General features: G+C 47.0%; 1 protein-coding gene across 3 annotated transcripts in view; it reads left to right on the forward strand.

Moving 5' to 3' along the window:
• CNIH3 (cornichon family AMPA receptor auxiliary protein 3) overlaps nt 1-20,873 on the forward strand; it is a 117,594-nt gene that overhangs the window by 54,494 nt on the left and 42,227 nt on the right. The window lies entirely within an intron of this gene.

A 20,873-nucleotide genomic window follows, 5' to 3' on the forward strand; every position in this document is an offset into this window, starting at 1 on the left:
AGGTGGGAGCACGTGATCACTTCTTTGGAAACCTCCAGAGACAGGAGGAGCTAATTAAAAGGGATGGCCATCAATCAGTGTAAGGACAGCACTGGATATTTGCAAGTGCCCCCTGGTTGGATTTAGAGGTTCTTTATCTTTGCGTGATGATGGATGGTATTTACAGCTGATGTTGCCTCACAGGCTTTGTTCCTGTCTGATGCGGGGCTCAGAAACGCTCCCACCTTGGCTCAGCCAAGTTTTTAACTGGTTGTTGGGTTTCCTTTGAGGTTTCAACCTGCCACTCAGCTTTGCAGTTTGATTGATAGCATCATCAGGAGTGTCGGAGGGGTGGGAAGGGAGATGTTATTAAACGGGGAGCCAAGCGTTCAGAGAGCTGCTCTGAATGGACGGGCAGTCGGTCCCAGCTGCCCTCAATGCATTCAGGAAGCACACGTGTGCACGCATATTCACGTGGGCATGTGCAGCTCAAGTTTAGTATTTAGCAGGACTCTGTGATGTAGCTGGGGGTACCCCTGTGGCAGAGAGACCAGTCTGCCACTCTCCAGTAAGGAAAGCGAGTACTTTTTTGCAGCAGAGTATGGAGAACAGCAACTTGCGTGTGAAACTAACAGTGTCCATTGTCTTGAGCCAAAGGACATCCCCGATCTCTGTTCAGAGCAGATGCGCTACAGGCCACAGGAAAGCCACCTGGAAACCCAAAAGAAGTTTTTGAGCCTTATGTGAATAGGAGAGAAACCAAACGCCATGCCAAAAATTGATGGAAGGGAAACAATTTTGCAAGCTTTTGAAATCTTTTCTATATTTCAATTAATGATACCTTTCCATGGGAGAGAGAGCTTAATCAAGAAGTCAATTACTTTTCTAGCTAATTACTTGTCCTTTAATGTTTTCCAAGAGACTCAGTATGTCATAGTTCCACATCTGTGTCACAGTGGGGAAGTAAGCTCAGATAATGAAAGTACCAGTGATCCGAGAAATAAAAAATGATTAAGAAAATAGCGTATGACATTTGGTATTCAGGGTACTTCATGAATTTGTAAATTATTTTCCCAGATAATGTCTCGGACACCAATAACCTGCTCCAGCTGTCACTTCCATAGACTCTAGTTTGTTCTTTAAGACTGACACCCAAGTGTCTTTCGCACTGCAAATTGCCCTTTTTTCCCCATTTTGAATGTACCATCCTGAATTCTCTGGCAGAGCAATAACCTGCATCCATCACATTTGAGCCTTGCTCATTTTTCTGTGTTGCTTGACCACTGACTCTAGCCAGACAGCAGGCAATGGCCTGTGGCTGCCTCTGCCGAGGTCCTACCTTACCGTCCTGTGCTACACGGTAAATCCCGTTACTTAACCTCTTTTGTGTAAAGGAGTTTGTATCTGCTAATCCCATGCTGCTCATTTGTCCTTCCCCTCCTCCCTCTCCCCTTTGGAAACCATACGTCTGTTTCCTATGTCTGTGAGTCTGTTTCTTCTGTTTTGTATATAGATTCATTTGTCTTATTTTTTAGATTCCACATAGAAGTGATTTCATTTAGTATGTCTTTCTCTGTCTGACTTACTCAACTAAGCATAATATTCTCTAGGTCCATCCATGTTGCTGCAAATGGCAATATTTCATTCCTCTTTTTATGGCTGAGTCATATTCCATTGTATATATACATACCACATCTTCTTTATCCATTCATCTGTTGATGGACATTTAGGTTGCTTTCGTGTCTTGGCTACTGTAAATAGTGCTGCAACTAACATTGGGGTGCATGTATCTTGTGGAATTATAGTTTTGTCCGGGTATATGCCCAGGACTGGGATTGCTGGATCATATGGTAGTTCTATTTTTAGTGTTTTAAGGAACCTCCATACTGTTCTCCATAGTGGCTGTATCAATTTACATTCCCACCAATAGTGCAAGAGGGTTCCCTTTTCTCTACACCCTCTCCAGCATTTGTTTTTTTGTAGATTTTTTGATGATGGCCATTCTGACAGGTGTGAGGTAATACCTCGTTGTACTTTTGATTTGCATTTCTCCAGTGATGTTGAGCATCTTTTCATGTGCCTATTGGCCATCTGTATGTCTTCTTTGGAGAAATGTCTATTTAGGTCTTCTGCCCATTTTTTGATTGGTTTTTTTTTTTTTTGATATTGAGTTGTATGAACTGTTTGTATATTTTGGAGATTAACTCCCTGTTAGTTGCATCATTTGCACATATTTCCTCGCATTCCATAGGTTGTCTTTTTGTTTTGTTGATGGTTTCCTTTGCTGTGCAAAAGCTTTTAAGTTTGACTAGGTCCCATAATAGTCTTTTCACTTCTTTATTTCAACAGTGTCCACGACATAGCACAAAACTTATATTTTACCACATGTACTCCTTACATCATATTTGTATTTTTAAATCAAATTTAACTCTTTATTGTATTCATTATGACACAGAAGGTCTCTAGCCTACAGTTTCCATCCCATTCCTTTCCTCTGTGTTTATGCCCTCTCCCCTCTTTGTAGTCTGTATTTTAACCTTACAAATAAGTTCTCAAGCCAGTTCTGGTTCCTCGCACTGGAAAAGTGGTGGAGGGTGGTGGTGACGCATACAGGCTTCTGCTGCTTCCTGCCTGTGCCCTGATTATCTGTGTAACCCTCAGTGTGACTCTGAAATGGGGGTGATAAGTACAGCACCCTCCTCATGGAGCTGTGAGAATTAAATGAGATAATACATGTGCATCTAGCTCATCAATGCTTGGCACGTACTAAATGTTATCGTTATTAATGTATGACCCTTAGCTGATACCTAAAACTTCCTGTAACATCCCCGAGCACACCCGTGGTGCTGAAGGAGGCTGAGGTAATCCTCGGCTGGCGGCAGCCCCCTTAGCACCTCCTCCCATTTTCTTGGGTAACTGTCATTTGACGCTTGAGCAGAGTCACAGGGCAGGAAGGCCTGGGCCTCCTCTCTCCTGTCTCATTTTAAATGGGCTTCTGAGTTCAGATTCCCAAGCTGTGAGCACGCGCTGGGGGCGGTGGCGAGGGTTGATGGACTTCCTTAGCATCACCACCTTCTGGGAACTGTACCTTCCAAGAAATTTCTTGGAACTCATCTCCTAAACACCCCAGAATGTGATGCATCTCAGCAGCTGATTGTTGTTAAACCACCTCCTCAGCTTTCTGGGGAGAAAGGAAGGGATTTTCAAAGTGGATCCATTTTTAGCTCTATAATTATCAGAAAATGTGTTCTTTGGGTGATTGTCTGAACTGCAGGATTCTTGTGTCGATGTGTGCTTATGATTCATTTTTTTCATGGCGAGAGCCACTTGCCTCTTGCGCTGTGCTCCCCACCGGGCATGCTGTCACCCTGAGGGTCGCTGTCAAGTGCGGGTTTGGGAGCGTGGGGAGCAGACGTTGGTTAGATGGCTGCTCTCAGGCACGGAAAGGTCCTTGTGGGGAGGACACTGACTAGGGGCTTCCTGTTGCGTCTCCAAGTTCAGGCAATGGTGAGAGGAAGTGAACTTAAGTGTGAGCCGCAGATTGGCATGAGAATAAAGAGAAACTTTCTTCATAAGCAGCTGTCCTCTAACCTTGAGGTTGGTCGTCCTGGGGGCTAAGAAATGTTCACCTCCCTTAGGCGGAGTTGGACATCCTGATGTCTGCGATGGTTTTGAGTTAGACGGAGCCCGCCTGAGAGGGGCGACTTAGTTGCATAGTTTGGGATGTCCCTTTGGTTTGACAAATCTGTGATTCTCCATTTCACCCCCTGATTTCCCCGAGAGTGTGTCCAGTCTCACTGCAGGTTTTCTGACAGTGGTGGATGTAAAAAGCTCTAGTGTGTGGATAATTTTCACTCTCTTCATTGAGCAGTTGCAGTGGGACAAGAAAGAGGACGATGAGTGGGGTTGGGGGTGAGGGTGAGGGTGACGTGTTGTGTCCCTTGGGGAGGTATAACCAGTTTGGTGACGGGGGGTGGGCAGGTGCTCCAAGTTTAATTTTGGAGAGAACAAGGCAGTGGTAAGGCCACGAGTGTAATCACTGATGGCCACCAATGCCCCTCCCCGTTTAACGCTTATTAGAACCACACGTCTGTCTTAGGGGAGGCATCGCAGTGTGAAGTGAAGCTGAATGGTGTGAACCTGGTTCCAGTGCAGAAATTCCGTGATGTGCTTCTGAAAGCAGGGGCTGGGGGAGCTGGGGAATGGATATGACACTTCTATAGCGTAAAGTCAGTTTGTTAAGTAGGAAGATTGCATTATTGTTCCCAATTCTTCACCCTCCCCCGTATCCAGGACTGTCTATGTAATTTGCAGGGCCCAGTAAAAAATGAAAGTGTGGGGCTCCATGACAAAAAGTTATTAGGAATCTTATGAAGCTGACAGCAGAGGATTCAGCCTTCTGAGCGTGGGACCCAGGTGCATCTGCACGGGTGACATGTCCCTGAAGCCGGCCCTGCCTGTATCCATGACCTTTGCGTATGATTTTGCAGTTCCTCCTGAGAGAAGCAGAGTACATTTCCCCTCCCTGCTGATGGAGGGCTCTGCCATGTGACGGGGTGTGTCCACTGGAATGTGGCTGGGCTTGTGTGTACTGAGGCCTTAAGAGTTACTGGGTGTTTCTGCTCCTTTTCTTGCACTTCTGACATCACGAAGGCCAGCCCTCTGGTGCAAGGAGCATGAGAGGCAGGGGATACAGACCTGAGCCCACCTGTAGCTCAGAGCCAAGCGCACTAGATCAGGTGACCCCCTGTCAACCTCTAGATGCATGAGCAAGTATAAATGATTATTGTTTTAGGGCACTGAATTTTGGAGTGATTTGTTATGCAGCATTATTATGGCAATAGCTAACTGATACTATAGCATCTGCCACTTTTATAAGGGGGAAATCTTTTTTTTTTTTTTAAAGAGATTTTATTCTGTGCCACAGATCAGCCATTTGCTGACTCTACAAATTTATAAAGTAGACAGTTTCAAAGTCTGTTCCAATTTCTTTGACCTAAGAGGAAGCTACTAAATACATTTATGTACCAGAACCTAGAGAAAGACTCATGTCACTTTGGAGCACACAATTTGTCATGCATTAACTGCTTGGGAGAATGGTGACAACGGTGCCTTTTCTCTAATTACTGGCCCTCCCTGCCACAAGGGATTGTCTTGATTTCCGGTCTCTTTAGCCGTTAACGCAGTTCTTCCTGCAGGGCTTTGGAGGGAATGGTCTGTTTTCATGGAGAGGCATAATACAAGGAAAAGGGACACAAAAACTCAGAGGCATTTGTGTGGAATGCCTTTGAGAGGCCATCCTAGACTCAGAATTTTTCCAGATCAGAATTCTCTGTGGCTTGGGGAATTTCTAAGGCGTGACAATGCTGCTTAGTTTTCCTGAGTGACTACTGTATGCCTTTGAAAGGATTAACTCTTTTAATCTTCACAACATTTCTATGAAGTAGTCATGATTAATAGCACCACTTAAAAGATGAGGAAATCAAGGTTTAGAGAGGTTAAGTATATATCCCGGAGTGTCATATTTCATAAGCTGGTAGAGCTGGGATTTGAAGGCAAGTCTGTTTGAACAGAGTCCACATTTTCAATCACCACATTAAAGGGGAAATTGTTGGTTCGCTTTGAAACGTGCTCCTTAAGGACCACTACTACAGCAATATTGCTCAGCTATTTTAGAGGGAAGATACAAATACCAAAGCTACAGAGGGCTTCAGGGACCCTATAATATTCTTGGCTCACCATCATGGGGCCAAGTGGATTCCTTTAAGGCTCTTTTCTAATTCTATTTAATTTCTTGGTGGGATCGTTCACCCCTAGAGGGAGTGTTTGAAGAAAAGTAAAAATATCCTGGAGGGCCTCCCTGGTGGCGCAGTGGTTGAGAGTCCGCCTGCCGATGCAGGGGACACGGGTTCGTGTCCCGGTCTGGGAGGATCCCACATGCCGCAGAGCGGCTGGCCCTTGAGCCATGGCCACTGAGCCTGCGCGTCCGGAGCCTGTGCTCCGCAACGGGAGAGGCCACAACAGTGAGGGGCCCGCGTACCGCAAAAAAAAAAAAAAAAAAAAAAAAAAAAAAAATCCTGGAATAAACCTTGCATAGTTCAGAAACCATGTCTCACGTATAATGTATTTACCGATGCTTTCTGTGGCAAACTCCTTGTTAGTCAGAGGGAAGGATGGGACAGTTTACTCGCTGTGTAAATGGGGATGCTGTCATGGGGCTGCTGAACCAGAAGCCGGAGGAGGAGCCCTGTCCTCGCTTCACTCCACCCCCAAGGCTGCAGCAGGAGAAGCTGAGGACTTCACAACAGCTGCCTTACATATGGGCTCTGGCTTCTCACTCACATCTGGGGAGCTGGTTGGCCCTATCCTTATTAGTTCTCCATTGCCATGATATGAGCAACTCAGGACAACTACGATTTATATTTCTTATGAGTCCATGGGTCATCTGGTGGTTCCACTGATCTTGGCTGGGCTTATAGGGAGAAGGGGGTGTTCTTCTGGTCTTGGCTGGGGCTCATTCATGTGTCTGGCAGGCAGCAGACCGTAAGCTAATCTAGGATGGCCTCGGCTGGGATGGGCCATCTCATTCTCCAAAGACTAATCTAGACTTGTTCTCATGGTGTCATAGAGAAGCAAGAGAAGAAGTGGAAATACACAAGCACTTTTTCAAGCTTTGGTGTGCATCAGATCTATTCGTGTCCTATTATTGGCCGAAGTGAGTCACATGGCCAAGCCCAGGGTCACAGTGGGAGGGACTACAGAGTTACAGGGCAAAGGGTGTGGATACAGGGAGACCTTAATTGGTACCATGAATGCCATCAATCTACCATATATTTGTAGGAAAGGGATGAGTTATCACCTTACTCCTGTTAGAATGGGGATGAGAGAGCAGATGCTGGTGAGGATGTGGAGAAAAGGGATTCCTTGTGCACTGTTGGTGGGATTGTAAATTGGTGCAGCCCACTGTGAAAAACAGTATGGAGGTTCTTCAAAAAGTTAAAAATAGAACTTCCATGTGATTCAGAAATTCCACTTCTGGGTATATATCCAAAGGAAATAAAAACACTATGTTGAAGCGATACCTGCACCCCCATGTTCATAGCAGCATGTTTTTTTACAATAGCAAAGACATGGAAACAACCTAAGTGTCCACTGACAGATGAATGGCTAAAGCACTTGTGATATATATATTTCAGACATAGAAAAGAAGGAAATCCTGCCATTTGTGACAACATGGCATTGTGCTAAGTGAAATAAGTCAGACAAAGACAAATACTGTATGATCTCACTTATGGGTGGAATCTAAAAATAAAATAATAAGAATAAAAAAACAAACTCATAAAAAATAGATCAGAGTTTTGGTTATCAGAGGGGGAGAGGGAACTTGAAGGAGGTGATCAAAAGGTACAAACTTCCAGTTTATAAGATAATTAAGCACTAGGGATGTAATGTACAGCATGATGACTGCAGTTAACTGGTATATGCTGTATTTGAAAGTTAGGGAAGTAAATCCTAAGAGTTCTCATCACAAGGGAAAAAACATTTTTCTTCTTCTTTTGTATCTATATGAAATGATGGATGTTAACTAAACTTATTGTGGTAATCATTTCACAGTATATGTAAGTCAAATCATTATGCTATATGCCTTAAACTTACACAGTGCTGTATGTCAATTATATCTCAATGAAACTGGGGGGAAAAGGCTCAGAGGTTGAAATTTTGCAGATTTTCTCTAGGATGGTAACATAGACTCTTGGATGTGTGGGTCTACACCTCTGTGGTGGTACTTGCAACACTGCAACCTTGTCTCTTTGGATGCCTGCCTCTCCCATTAGTTTGTGAGTTCCACGAAGGAGGAACCCGATGTCTTACTCATCTTTGAATTCCCAGCACATAGTGGGACATAAGGTTGATGTTCACTCTATGATTAGGAGATGAAACGCTAGAACTGGAACAGACCTTGGAGGTCATCTAGCCAGATCCCTCCTTTTCAGAGGGGAAATTGAGACCAGAGGGCTAATGGTGAGGTGACACCAGAACCAGTGTGTCCTGAGCTGCTTGTCCAGCTCGGCCACAGTGCCCTTCTCAGAGACTGGGGTCACTGAAGCTGAACAGAGCTCGACTCAACAGCAAGCTCTCTGGAGGCAGGGACCATCCCTTCCTTGCTCACTAGTGTGTCTATAGGACCAAGCGCGGTGTCTTTCAATGAGTAACATTTCCCCCATCCCTACCCCCATCAGTGGCCATTTCACTGTGAGTAGCATTTACTATGCATGAATTCTGTCTTTCCTCCCTGGGTACTGATCTCAGAAGGACAGCAGCAAGCGGTCTTGAAGAGACATCTTAGTTTCCTGCCCAGGAATTGAACCTGGGTAGCCTGGGTGAAAACCAGGAATCCTAGCTGCTAGTCCACCAGGGGCTAGAGGCTAGAAGCAAAGTTCCCTGGCTTTTGCCCCGTTTTTTTGTTTTGTTTTGTTTTTTTCCGGTACGCGGGCCTCTCACTGTTGTGGCCTCTCCCGTTGCGGAGCACAGGCTCCGGACGTGCAGGCTCAGCGGCCATGGCTCATGGGCCCAGCCTCTCCGCGGCATGTGGGATCCTCCCGGACCGGGGCACGAACCCGTGTCCCCTGTATCGGCAGGCGGACTCTCAACCACTGCGCCACCAGGGAAGCCCTCTTGCCCCGTTTGAAAGCAAAAATGTTTCAAGGAGGCAAAAACTGCAAAATTTATTATTAGAGACGCAGCATAATTAAATGGGAGAGCACACAGAGAAGGTTTGTTTATTTAATACAGAAGCAAGGCAGAAATACACACCTGGAGAGAAGGACTTTGGGCGCCCTCTCTAACGAGGAGGAGCACTGTAAAGAGGTGATGTAAATCACTTACGTAGGACAGTCCTTCCGGGTCTTTGTTTACCTTTGGCCAATTATCTCATTTCTTTTCCCACATCTGACCTGTTCTTAGACGCTCCCCAACATGCGTGCACAACTTTTTGCTAAGGTGGATTCCACGGCAGAGGCCTGTAGGGATATGTCCACACTTATTATGGGATGGTGCCTCTTCTTCCCTTTTCCCCTTCCCCAAGGAACCTTCCTGCGCATGTGCAGACAGGGAAGTTTTCCTTGACCTCAGGAGTGGTCATCTTACCTCTTTACTCCAGCAGAGCTCAGCTTCTGCCACCAGCTTTGTCTCTGGAGTGTCTGGGGAAAACAAAGCTCCAATTTTACTCTGCTTAACAAACACCAGCAGTCCAGCCCAGGGGTCCATCTATCTGCTACCTCAGTACAACCCCACACCAAGTTGGCATCTGATAGGCCTGGGAATAAGGCTGCACATCTTTATATTGTGGAGTTCCAGGCAAAAATTCTGTAAAAGATCAACAGAGAAAGACCAAGCATTATATGATATCCCTTTCATAGAGAATCTTTAAAAAATGATACAAATGAACTTATTTATAAAACAGAAACAGACTCAAAGACGTATACAGTAAAATTATGGTTACCAGGGGGGAAGTGAGGAATAGATTGGGAGTTTGGAATTGACATGTACACACTGCTATATTTAAAATAGTTAACCAGGACTTCCCTGGTGGCACAGTGATTAAGAATCCACCTGCCAGTGCAGGGGACACAGGTTCGATCCCTGGTCCGGGAAGATCCCACATCTTCCCAGACCAGGAAGGCAACTAAGCCCGTGTGCCACAACTACTGAGCCAGGAGCCACAACTACTGAGCCCGCATGCCCCAACTACTGAAGCCTGTGCGCCTAGAGCCCATGTTCCGCAACAAGAGAAGCCACTGCAATGAGAAGCCCGCACACTGCAACGAAGAGAAGCCCCTGCTCACCGCAACTAGAGAAAGCCCATGTGCAGCAACAAAAACCCAACACAGCCAAAAGTAAATAAATATATAAATAATTTTTTAAAGGTGCTTTAAAAAATAACTAAAAAATAAAATAAAATAGATAACAAACAAGGACCAACTGTATAGCACAGGGAACTCTGCTCAATATTCTGTAATAACCTAAATGGGAAAAGCATTTGAAAAAGGATACATGTAGATGTATCACTGAATCACTTTGCTGTACACCTGAAACTAACACAACATTGTTACATAACTACTCCAATATAAAATAAAAATTAAAAAAGAAACAGAATAAGCAGTTCTCTAGTGCAGAGTGGTCTCTTTTAGGTGGATTCATCGGGGGCAGGCCCTGCTTGGGCAATATTATCATCTGCAGTAGAATTCCAAGTGTGAGGAGAGTTTCATAAACATTCCTCCAGTGACTACTCTACATATCCTCCTGTCATGACAACTATACAGAAATCTTAGTTCCTTCCCATCATAAGAGGTGGTCTCATTAGTACTGTAAGTATTCAGGGCTTTATTTTCATAATTCTGACTATCTGTGAGCAGCTCTGAAGGTCAGCCACATGTAGTAATCTGCAATAAATCGGCATCATGAATTTGAACCCTGCATGTTTTGAGGCTAGTGGCATGAACGCGCCTAGTCAGCTGCCTAGCACCCTCATCTTAACATGCTTCATTGTTCTCCACTCATTATTGTACACCCAGGAATTCTCATCAATAGCTCAGAGAGAGCACTTAGAATTTACTGTGAAACTTTGCTGCCTTTATTGTGAAAAATCATATGCTAGGATAGCGTCAGGAAGTGGCGAATGGTAGAGTTCACTGTTCTGTCGTGTTTGTCATTAGTGGCACTGGTGGTTGCTAATTGTTATGCATCTCAAAATCCCCTATGGAGATATCCCAGCATACATCTGCTTAAGAGCCACTTCCAGAAATTCTGCTCTAGTAGGGAGGGTCCAGTCATCTGTATTTAGACAATGCCCGTATGTGCTTCTCATGGGTGGCCAAGGTGGGGGAACACTGTGGGAAATATTTGGTGAGCTGGGTGGTTGGTGAATGTGCTGGTGATTCATAAGCAGCTCCCCAAAAGACTCCCCAGGATCTGGAGAATTGAGTCTGCTGAGGGAGAGGGGAAAGGGAGAAGAGCTTCAACCCATAGAGGCTGGCCGTGGGCAGGCAAATAGGGCCAGCTGCCAACTCCTTTGTGGATTGCCCAGGAGTGCTGAGCCCTGGGCTTGAGGAACATCTCCCCAGCCTGCTCCGTCCTGGCTGTGTGTGGAGGGAGCATCTTCCTGACTCATGGCATGATGGAAGCTTGTGCCGGTCAGCTTCACAAAGGAAGTCCAGAGGCCCTTGTAGTGGTGGAGGAAGAAATCCTGAAACCATGATTGACCTTAGGGTGCATCATGGAGAGTGGTCCCCAAATTTGACCCTACCTCACGTCACATCTGGACAGGTTATTAAAAATACAGATTCATGGGGCTTCCCTGGTGCCGCAGGGTTAAGAATCTGCCTGCCAATGCAGGGGACATGGGTTTGAGCCCTGGTCCGGGAAGATCCCACATGCCACGGAGCAACTAAGACCATGCGCCACAACTGCTGAGCCTGTGCTCTAGAGCCCGTGAACCACAACTACTGAGCCCACTGGCCACAACTACTGAAGCCCGTGTGCCTAGAGCCTGAGCTCTGCAAGAAGATAAGCCACCACAATGAGAAGCCCACACACCACAACGAAGAGTAGCCCCCGCTCACTGCAACTAGAGAAAGCCCATGTGCAGCAATGAAGACCCAATGCAGACAAAAATAAATAAATAAATAAATTAGTTAAAAAACAAACAAACAAAAAAACCAACTTAAAAAAAAAATACAGATTCATGAATGCCCATCCTCTGTGATGCTTAATTTTATATGTCAAATTGGCTGGGCCACAGTGCCCAAGTATGTGGTTGGACGTTATTCTAGATGTTTCTTTGAGGGTGTTTTTTGGATGCGATTAATGTTTAAATTGGTGGACTTTGAATAAGGCAGATTACCCTCCATAAGGTGGGTGGGCCTCATCCAATCAGTTGAAGGCCTCGATGGAACAAAGACTGGCCTCCCCAAATAAGAGGGAATTCTGCAGGAAATGGCCTTCAGACTTCAACTGCAAGGTTGGCTCTTCCTGGATCTCCAGACTGTTAGCCCCCCTGCAAAATGTGGCCTTCCAAACCACTACAATTGCCTGAGCTGATTCCTAAAATCTCTTTCTCTCTCTCTATATATATGTCTATATCTCTCTGTATCTATAAACACACACACACATGCATCCTGTTCGTTCTGTTTCTCTAGAGAATCCTAACATATCCCCGTCCATCCTGGGAAGTTCAGGTTCAGTAGGTCTGTGGAGGGGCCCTGGGCCTGCCGTGTAACTGAATCTCCTGTGAGTTGGATAAAATGATCTGCCGTCACCAAATGGTAAATATTTGCTCCAGGTCCCTCAGCTCCTGGGTCTGGTTCCAGAGCCCATGCTTACTCCCCTTCTCTCTTGCTGCTTCCGTCCATAGGAGCTGGTAACTTTGCACACCTTTTGTAGAGCTTCTGTTGACCCTAGCGGTCAGTCTCTACAGGCCGCTAACCAAGAGAGTGACGACACTCAGTTTCCCCTGTAGTCTTCACACACTGTGTGGGCCAGAAGAAGGAGGCTGGTTAACTTAACCGCATTCATCGGCAAAGCAGATTCTCACCGCGGGACCTGAGCAGATTTATGGACGCTCAGTAGTTTTGCTATGAGAAGTCACCAAGTCATTGACCGTTCTGACAGAAATCGTTTGCTTTTCTGTCACACCTTTTTCCTCTCCTTAATATACAAAGGAACTCCAGGTATTGTAGGATGTGATGGAGGCAGGAAAGCGTATTGGGTTGTGGGTTCCACTGTGAGTAAAAGATACAAGGGAGGCTGCTCTGTCTGCGGGGGGAGCCCGTCCAGGCTGAGGATGGGATGGGAGGGGGACCCTGCCTGCCAGGGTTGTCTGGGGACCCAGGCTCCTCCTGCCCTGAGAGCTCTGCCATCGTTAGGGCATTTTCTTGTCCATGTGGTCCATGAGGGCATCACACCATGATGTCCTTTCAAGCAGCAGGATGGAGGGGGAAGAGGAAAAGGGCCGCTTCCGTGAAGGATGTGACCCAGAAGCTGCACACATCACTTCCGCTTAACTCATCAGCCAGATCGTAGGCAAATGGCCACATCTGGTCTTTTGGGGGGGTCTCTATGCTCAGCTCCAAATTGAGGATTTTATTCCATAGAGGAAGCGGGGTGGACGCTGGATGACAGCTGCAGGCCTTGGTCTCAGGGAGGAATTCAGTCAGCAGAGTGGCCAGGGCAGGTCACCCAGCCACCGACGTGCACCCCAGAACTCCAAGGGCAGTGTGAGGTGGCCGGTGGGGATGGCGGGCAGAGAGACTAGGCGCTAGGGGTTGAGGTGACGTCTGATGGTATCTGGAGGAGCCTGGGCACGGTTGAGGGTGGAGAAAGGAGCTGGGGAGTCCTGGGTGGTGGTCTTGGCTTCCTATGGGAGCCAATCTGAATTTCTTCATTCATTCAACTGGAGTTCCTTTAGACCCGCTATGTACGTAGTCCTGTATTATGTGCTGATGGGTGTGTGTGTGTGTGTGTGTGTGAGTGAGTGATGTGTCAGTTGTGAAGACCTCCATTCAGCTAAAAGGGGTCTCGTTTTTCTCTCTGATTTCCTTCCCGAGAATTTCAAAGCTCTGATCACACAATATCTTGTATTACAGTCACTTGTACACATTATCTTCCACAGCTGTATTCTTGAAGGTGGGGAACATGTCCTCCTAATTTTTGTATCTGCTGCGTTGCCTAACGTGGTATCTGATTCATGTTAATTAGCTAAATGTATTGGTGAACATGAGCCCGGCAACCACACAGTGGCTTGGATTATTAGTTTCATAATGTGTGTGGCAGAATTATCACTGCTGAGCATGGGATTAAGGTAAGTGAAGGAAACCAAAGAAAGAGCCGTGGCAGGTGTGATGTGCTTTGTCTTATCAGAGCACCTTCACTGCCCAGAGGGTGAGCATGGGAATGGATGTAGTTAGAGGACTGGTCCTCAAGCTTGGCTGCACCTTGGAATCACCCCGGGAGCTTAAAAAGAGCTGTTCCTGGATCCCACCCCCACAGTTTCTGTTTTGTTGGTCTGGAATGCAGCCTGGGCATTGGTGAGGGTGGAGGGGAGGTTTGAAAAACTCCCTAGGTGATTCTAACGTGTAGTGAGGCTGCAAATCACTGAGTTGGAGGGTAGGGCAGGCTTCGGCAGTGCAGGTGGGGAGGCATTTTTCTTTTCTCAGTCCCCCAGAGTATGATTTAGAGAGCCGTAATTTTCTAAATGGTACCAGAATAAAAGCAATAATTTACCAACGGGTGCCCAGGTGAACTGAAGGATTGAACGCCTGACTTCCTGCTTCCCAGGAGATGGTCAACCCAGCAGGTGACTCATTGCAAGTAATCGGCAGACAACTTGTTTTCTCGGTGGGAGGTTTGCTTCTAGATGCTCCCTTTTCCAAAATGTGATGAGAAGTAAAAATTCTGTTTTTCGACCCCCCCAAATGCTCACCCTTTCAGATACTCATTCTTGCCCTTTCTAAATTGCTGAAAAAGCAAGAAACATTTCTGGGTCACGTTTCTAGGCCACAAAATGTGCCAGTATTACCAAATCCTGATGGCCTCTTATTCCCTGTAGCACTGGCCAGTCTCTGTCTCTCCCTACAATTGGAACCGGGTACCAGCCTCTACCCAGGCAGGGCCAACAGGAGAGCCCTGCAACTCAGATGAGAACTCCTGTGGGCTCCCGGCTTGCGCCGAATTGATTCCGATGCCCCAGATATATCTTCTCCCCATGGCATAGCTGTATTGCTGCATTACCATGCTGGTTCCATTCGCAACTTGTATGGGGTTTGTTATTCTTGAAGCAGTTTGGGGCATCGGGCCTCCTCCAGCACAGAGTTTCACTGGCTCTGATTCCTAAGCTGTCTCTATGGCACAGACAATTACAAAACACATGGGGTTTTGTTTCATTAGGATAAAACCCGGCCATAGACAAGAAAATGCACTGAATACTTTAAATGTGCTATACAAATGCAAAATGCCATTATTATAAAGGGACAGAAAAAGCCATACTGTTCCCTTTCTGCGTCTGCTAAATGGTCAAAGCAGTGATGAAATTCTGGAAGACAATGATCACCGATTATAGTACAGGGAGGTGGGCGGGCAACACATAGCAAGAGCAGCTCTGCTACTGTGGCCTTTTTACTGGTGATATCACTGCTGTTACCGCTCAGTGCATCAGCATAAAGTGGCGCCAGTGCCACTGGTGTCCCGGTAGAAACTAAATAAGGGAGCCACTTAGGCAAGGTTCCTGCCTTCAGGAATGTGTGCGCTGTTCAGATGACGTCAGCAGGACGGACTGATAAAACGACCGACAGTGCATTTTCTGCGAGGGTCTGTGTGATCCTCTTTGTATAAACTAGACTTTAGTACACACACGACTGTGGTACTTCAAATGCTTTCTGATAGCAGTGATGCCAGCTGTTAATAGAGACCAAAAGCGATGGACGTTGGATTGTTTTCAAACACTTGACATTTGTGTTATTCGAGTTATTGATAAAGTACTTCAAGCCCAAATATTCTGGACTTTAAAAGGAAGGAGGTGTGGGAGGGGAAAGTCAGAGGTATGATTCTTTGTAAAATGTTTGTTTTCCTTAGTCGACTATAAAGTCGGTGGGGGCAGGGTCTGGGTATCTTGTTCACCGCTTATCATTTTACCTAGAAAATGGCACCTATTCAGTAACTCTTTGCTGGCAGAGTGGCTGAATGTGCTCTGCACTTTACCCACAGCCTTTGATTTATTCCTGCACCAACTCTGTGAGGTGAAGATGGGGAACTGAGACCCGAGGGCTTGCATCACTTGCCCAGGTCACTCAGGTAGTGAGTGCTGGGTCTGGATTCAAATCACTCTGACTCCCAAACTCCTGCCCTTTCTAGCAGTCCTTATGTCTCCAGGCACTAGGGTTTAAAAGCATGTTTCTTTGCATTTCCCAGGACAGTTCCATACTCTGAGTTTTGCAGAGCACGCTTGGACACAGCCCTCTGACACACGGGCGTCAGACGATCCACTGTCAGCCACGTGCATGTGTGTGCCTTGCCCTTCTCCAGTCTGACTATCAGAAGGGGGTGAAGAGGTTTTGACTAAAGGCCTCTTCTCAATTTTAAGAGACTGTTGGGAAACGGAGACTTGGGAGAAAGAACCTACAGAAGACACTGTACCCTCTAGTGCTGGTGCCCTTGGGATCTGTGTTAGTCTGCTAGGGCTGCTGTAACATAGTAGCCACGAGTTGGGCGGTTTAGACAACAGAAATTTATTTCCCCACAGTCTGGAGGCTGGAAGTCCAAGATTAAGGTGTCAGGAGGGTGGGCTTCTTCTGAGGCCTCTCTCCTTGGCTGGCAGATGGCCACCTTCTTTTTGTGTCCTCCCATGGTCTTCCCTCTGTATATCTGTGCCATAATGTCCTCCTCTTACAAGGACACCAGTCATATTGGATCAGGGCCCATTCTAATGACCTGAGATATATATATATATATATATATATATATATATATTTTTTTTTTTTTTTTTTTGCTGTACACGGGCCTCTCACTGTTGCAGCCTCTCCCGTTGAGGAGCACAGGCTCCGGACACGCAGGCCCAGCGGCCATGGCTCACGGGCCCAGCTGCCCTGCAGCATGTGGGATCCTCCCAGACCGGGGCACGAACCCGTGTCCTCTGCATCGGCAGGCGGACTCTCAACCACTGCGCCACCAGGGAAGCCCCTAATGACCTGATTTAACCTTAATTACTGCTTTAAAGACCCCCTCTCCAAATACAGTCACATTCTGATTTACTGGGGGGTTAGGGCTTCAACATATGAATTTTGGAAGGCAGGGGCAGGGGGGACACAATTCAACCCATCACAGGATCCACGCACCAGGGAAGAGTTTTTATGGAAATGACATCCCCTTGGTTAGGAGCAGGGATTGGCCTTACCTTGGATTCTGCTCCTTGGTAAATAGCAAGCAAGAGTGAAAAGTGGGCCCCTGGGTTTAGATTTCAGGAACATTTTCTTATCACCCACAGGTGGAATCTGGTGAAAGGGAAGGCAAGACTCTGAGTCCTTCTGTTGGATTTTATTGCATGTTTATCAGAGTAAAGAGAGAACATATGCTGAGCAAAGCCTGTGAAGACTTGCTCCCATCACTCTCCAGGAGAGATGGTCTGAACAAAAGGGACAGAGCCTGGCCTCTTCATGCTGTCACGCCCCTTGCAGGGAGCAGCGTGTGAAGCCAGTCACCCAAGCGTAGACAGTTGACCCAACGCACGTGGGACGAGCCTGGGTCATTCATCATTCTAATTAGCTCTGGCTCCTCTCTCCCCAGCAGGCCCAGGGTCAGGACCAAATCAAGGAATGTGTTGTGAGCTTGTGCAGAAGGGCCAATTGCTAAGGCGGACTGAAGTTATATAATTATCGTAACTATTTTTGTTTATAGGACATCCTTTCCCAGGAGAGAGGCACTTCCCTTCCCAGGCGCTTCCCTGCCCAGAAGTTATCACTTCATAGCAGGACAGCATGACCCATTCTGGGGCTGGAGGAAGTAATAATAAAGAACACCGCCCACCCATAGGGCCATGCAGGCTGCACAAAAAGCCATTGTATGCATGGCTCCAGGGAAGGTTGACACGAGGCTCCTTCTGCAATGCAGACAGAGACAAGGGGGCTTGGGTTCTTTTTCTTTGCTGGGAGAGGTGAGCTTACCTAGACGTGGAAGGTTGGTCCTTAGTGGCCTAGGAAAAGTTTTTTCTACGACAACAATGTTTATTAAGTTACTGCATGTGACCTAGAATATGCCAGACGTTGTGCCAAGAGCTTGAATGGGTCATCTCACTTAATGCTCATCTCTGACGTGGATGCCATTAGGATGTGGGCATTACTGTGGTCCCCTTTCACCGACGAGCATGTTGAGGGCAGAGGGGTTAAGGAACTGAGGCTAGTACATGCAAAGCCAGGATTTGAATCTAGGTTGTCTTACCCCAGAGCTTGCTCTTTTGGTTTTCTTCATTAATTATTTTAATTGTAGAAGTAGGATGTCCTTATTTTAACTAGCAAGTGATGCTCAGTTAATATGAAGAAAATACTAATAAGCTCCCAACCCCTCTCTATTCCTGACTCTCTGACATAACTCATGTTAAAAGCCTGGGTCTCTGCCCTGCTCCTATCTCCATGCACAAACACAGACAAATGTACACACACGTGTGTATGTACATACACTCAGTGTTGGCCTTTTGTTTTTTTCCCAATAATTGAAAAAAATTTTCCTATAACTTTTCCCACCACATACCATTTCGTTATGGACACCCCTCTAGATCAACATAGTACTAGAGATCTAACTCTTTTAAAAATAACCACACAAACTCTCATAAGATTCCATAGTACACACAGTTGAGTCAGTCATGTCCATATTTATGGACATTCTGTCTCTCTTCAGTTTTATTTGGCCCCTATCGGTAACCCTGCAATAAACACCTTTGTGTGTTTATATCCTAGGAGTGGGGTCATCGGGTTAAACAGTATATGAATTTGTACTTCTTAAAAATTTGCCAGATTACTTTCCCCAAAAGGTTGCAGCAATTTGTGTTCTCCCCGGTGGTGTAAGAGGGTGTCTGCTTCTGACATCGTCGTCACCATGGTGGGGCGTTATTGGGGAGCCCTCCCCCCGTCGCTGTCTGCAGGTACAGCCCCGGGAAAAATGCAGAGCTCAGCGGTCGGGGAGTTGTTCTCATAGACCCGAGTTTCTCTGTCTTGGAAGCACACTTGAATCTCCTGGGGAGATTTTAAAATCTCGGTGCAGGGGCCCCATCCACAGAGAGCCTCTCTTAATTGGTCAAGGGGGCACAGGCAGCGGTGTTTGCCAAAGTTGCCCAGGGGATTCTAATGGTCCGCCAGGGTGGAGGGCTTTTGAAAGCGATCCTGCAGACACCAGGGTCCTTCCTCACTTCCCTTTCTCTTTCCCTCACTCCCTCACCCCTAACCCTAACCCTAACCCTAGCCCTAACCCCCTCATTGCCCTTTCTCTTCCCCTCATCCCTTCCTCTCTCCTCGGGGCCCTCTCCTCGCAGGTCAGTGGAGTCTTTACTGGAAGCTGCAGGTACTATCCTTCCGCCAGCAGCCTCTCACTCACTGTCCTGGTCCCACAGAAGCACACGGGTTGGAAGGGCTGACTTTAGCCCTTGCAGCACGTGCCCTGCTGGAGAGCCTTCAGGACCTTGTACGGCTGATGCTCTTGTGAGCGCCTTCTGGCTCATGCCGGTTTGGAGCACTGTCTCGGGGAGAGAAGGGGCTGTGCATCACTCCTCTTTCAGGACCAGAGAAGCATGGAAATGCTCCCCTCCTGCTGCGTTGGTGATGTCATTTTCATCCCATGGTCTACAGACCTTCCGTTCTTCCACCTGGCACCCCACTCCTGGTCCCCTGCAGTGTGTGCACTGGTGTGACCCACACAACTGCCTCCAGAATAGCAGCCCAAAAGCCCTCACTCTACTGTAGGTATACAGACCACCTGCAAAGTCTAATGCACAGGAACTTCAGCCCCTTTCATGGCCTGATTGGTACACAGCTCTTCACTGCCATCCAATGCTTATCCTGAGACAGAACATTTAGAGTGCCCCACGGGCTACTGTGGGGAGCCTGCAGACCAGCAGCGACCCAGGTGTTTTATACACAGGGCGTGTGTGTGTGTGTTTGGTGGCGGGGGTGTGTCTGTGCCGGTGCTTACCTTGTTCTGCCTAAATGCCCGCTGGGTGTTGACCCAGCCCATGGCTGGATGGGACCGGCAGAGACCTGCAGAGCTAGGAGATAGGTCACATGTATGAAAGTACTAGGAATAGTTTTGCTTCATGAAAGAGGATGAGCTTCTGGACTTCCCTGGTGGCACAGTGGTTAAGAATCGGCCTGCCAATGCAGGGGACATGGGTTCCATCCCTGGTCTGGGAAGATCCCACATGCCGTGGAGCAACTAAGCCCATGCACCACACTACTGAGCCTGTGCTCTAGAGCCCACGAGCCATAACTACTGATCCCACGTGCTGCAGCTACTGAAACCCGCGCGCCTAGAGCCCGTGCTCCGTAAGAAGAGAAGCCACTGCAATGAGAAGCCCACGCACCGCAATGAAGGGTAGCCCCTGCTCGCTGCAACTAGAGAAAGCCTGCGCACAACGATGAAGACCCAACGCAGCCAAAAATAAATTTCAAAAATAAAATAAAAATTTAAAAAGTGAGATATCTTTTTTAAAAAAAAAGAGGACAAGCTTCTTTCAGGAAACAAATTCCTTCAGAAACTCTATTCTTAGCTCCAGAGCTGGTTAGGATACTTGAAAGAGGCAAGCAGGTAGGTAAAGACACCTGTGATAATGGAAAATCTGTAGCTGGCTATCACTGTTGTCAGGCCCACATAATTATTAACCACGGTATCTACCATTTGCAAAACGCTCTTTAAGGCACTGTTTTTCAAACTTGCCTGCACACTGGAATCACTTGGGGAGTTTTAAGAAATTTTGATGCCTGAGTCCCATCTCCAGAGATTCTGACTTAATTCGTTTGGAATAAATCCTGGGCGTCAGGATTTTTGAAACTTCCCCTGGGTGATTGTAATACGCAGCCAAGTTTGAGACCCTTAGCCAAGCAGGGTTCAGCATTCAGGTTCATTACTGCATGTAAGTGCCCTGTGTGGCCTGACTGCTGAGGTCAGCGGGGCGGGGGATTGAATCCCACCTTGGCCCTGCCCCTCCCCTCCCTAGTCAGGGCCGGGCACAGACACCTGGTCGTTAGCTACCCCCGAATCTCCTGGCACCCGCAACTGTTGGAAGAGCCTTTGAGCAGCTGGGATGCGTAGGCTTTTAGAGATCAGAGGTATTTCCAGCTCCAGCAAGAAACAGGGCAGTG

This window comes from Mesoplodon bidens, assembly GCF_964165515.1.
Source record: "Mesoplodon bidens genome assembly, chromosome: 2".
Classification (NCBI taxonomy): Eukaryota; Metazoa; Chordata; class Mammalia; order Artiodactyla; family Ziphiidae; genus Mesoplodon; species Mesoplodon bidens.